We start from the raw sequence: 2,910 nt of genomic DNA, 5'->3' as shown, positions 1-2,910 counted from the left end.
TATCTGGCCTTGGGTGGTTGTCCACTATACACATTATTTACTCTGCTCCTAGTTTGGGGAATAGCCTACAACTGTTGTTATTATCAAACGTATTACATTCATGTCTGTACAACCCATGAAGTGACTTACATTAGAGGACGACTTCACCACCTTTCAACCTATATATAATTGGTTCTCACTCCTCACTAATGTTCATGATAAAGTAGCACAATTTTTTGCCCAGCTTGTGATTGGCTGATCACCCCATAGCAATGATTTGATTGGCTGAACAAAGCACACATTGAAGATAAAAGTGAAGGCAGAAAAAGTAAATACGGAAAAGTGAGGATGCAAATTGTGATTGGCCAGAAAGAGATGATGTATGATTATGTATGATGATATAAGAGCAACCCTCACTTCACACGGGTGTGATTTTTTCTACTCAGTCTGTGTCTCATAGGAGGGCTGTTGGCAGTTCAGAAACCCGTCTTCCAGTGACATCATTGATGGGGAATTCAATCAGATAGAAACGGTAGGCTTTCTATTCCTGAAAAGTTGCATTGCAATAATGGAAGCCATCGTTCACCTGATAATACAAATCACACCCGTGTGAAATGAGGGGCGCTCTTGTCATCATACATCAATTTATGTTAGCGGACATTTGACATTGCTACATAAGGTACATAAGGTGGTCCCTTATTGGCCAAGCGCTCCCACCAACATGTGATTGGTTAGCCGATTTGCTCGTTTACATATGCCGTTAGTTGGTGTTTTGATGTTGTAATTTATGTCATATTTAGTGGAATTATCATCACATACATCATCATGAATCATCTCATACTGGCCAATCAGAATGCCTGTTGCCTGTGATTCATGGTTAGCTGCTTTGCTTGTTTACATATGACGTACATTTTGCCTTCAATGTCAATGGCGTTTAATGTTTTGATGTTTAATTTACATCATATTTAGCGGAATTCTGACGTAATTTCTCTGTTGATTGTCAATGGCAAATATTGAGACTTGTGGGGACAAAAACTGTTTATAGAAGCGTTCTTAAAGAGTTCTTAAAAAATAAATCTACTTACCGATGATCAAATTGTTTTAATACATAGGCTATGTATTTATTTCATATTTAGGTTTTATTTAGGCTTTTCTTAAATTCTAATTACGATATGCTCTTTGGCTGCATCATGATGTAACCACTTTGTAATTTCTGGAATTGCTGCCTGTGGCTGTTTCAGAACCTACACCCAGATTCCAGTCAGCTATACTTAGGTGTGGAGTCTCAGCACCCTCGTTGTCAAATATGCAGGGAGAGATTGCTCAGGTAATTCTACATGCACTTTTTGATGAACTATTTATTGTTTATTCAACTTTTGGAAAGACAATACCAGAGATAGGCTATAGCCTATATGCTGGCAGGACAATCAGAATCTTCCATTAAAGTTTGCTTTTGAATGTATTTCCCCTCATAAGAGTATAAGACAATCAAAGAAAGAATGCTGTGGTGTATAGCCTACTTCTGCACCTTTATTACCACCCCAGTTGTCCTCCCAGTGGACAGCTGTGGTGACGAGGGTGCATACAGTAAACTAGTGGATGACTCCTCCTCACCATGGCCAGGTGTTTGTATCTGGCCTTGGGTGGTTGTCCACTATACACATTATTTACTCTGCTCCTAGTTTGGGGAATAGCCTACAACTGTTGTTAGTATCAAACGTATTACATTCATGTCTGTACAACCCAAGTGACTTACATTAGAGGACGACTTCACCACCTTTCAACCTATATATAATTGGTTCTCACTCCTCACTAATGTTTATGATAAAGTAGGCCTGCCACCATTTTTTGCCCAGCTTGTAATTGGCTGATCACCCCATAACGATGATTGGATTTCAAAGTACACATTGAAGATAAAAGTGAGGGCAGAAAAAGTGAATACGGAAAAGTGAGGATGCAAATTGTGATTGGCCAGAAAGAGATGATGTATGATTATGTATATGATGATATAAGAGCAACCCTCACTTCACACGGGTGTGATTTTTTTCTACTCAGTCTGTGTCAGGAGGGCAGTTCAGAAACCCATCTTCCAGTGACATCATCGATGGGGAATTCAATCTAATAGAAACGGTAGGCTTTCTATTCCTGAAAAGTTGCATTGCGATAATGGAAGCCATCGTTCTCCCGATAATAAAAATCACACCCGTGTGAAATGAGGGGCGCTCTTGTCATCATACATCAATTTATGTTAGCGGACATTTGACATTGCTACATAAGGTACATAAGGTGGTCCCTTATAGACCAATTATTTGTTTACAAACATTGGGACTGGGCGCATGTGTGTGTGGGACAAAAACTGTTTATAGAAGCGTATAGCGCACCTTAAAAATCTATATATTTTGTATCTACTTACCGATGATGTAACTGGAAGATGGGTTTCTGAACTGCCCTGCAGCCATATGAGAGAAAAAAAATTGTGCTATTTTATCATGAACATTAGTGAATGTTTGCCCTGCCGCTCTGGTTTCCGTTTCGGATATCGCCTGCAGTCTCAGCACAGTGTGACACCCATAAGTAAACCCTCTGGGACATCACATCACCATAATCACATGATCATCATATTAATAATAGCAGCAATAACAAACTAAATCAGCCCAACATAAAACATTTCATAATATCATTTCATATCATATCAGGCATAATTCATAGAAAATAAATAATCATAAAGCAAATGTCCAAATAGCTTCAACATAGGTGATCAGGGATCACCAACAATTCAATAAGTAATTCTAGAAAGCTCATGGAAGAAAGTATAGACAAAAGAAAGAAAAGTAAAAAGATGTTTAGGAAAGTGCTTAAAATCTTAAAACGTGTATGTATGCTGTTAGACATCAGCATAATCTTAAAACGTATATGTATGCTGCTATAGAC

The sequence above is a fragment of the Electrona antarctica genome (assembly GCF_951216825.1).
Source record: "Electrona antarctica genome assembly, chromosome: 11".
Lineage (NCBI taxonomy): Eukaryota > Metazoa > Chordata > Actinopteri > Myctophiformes > Myctophidae > Electrona > Electrona antarctica.
Note: the sequence above shows the minus strand (reverse complement) of the source record.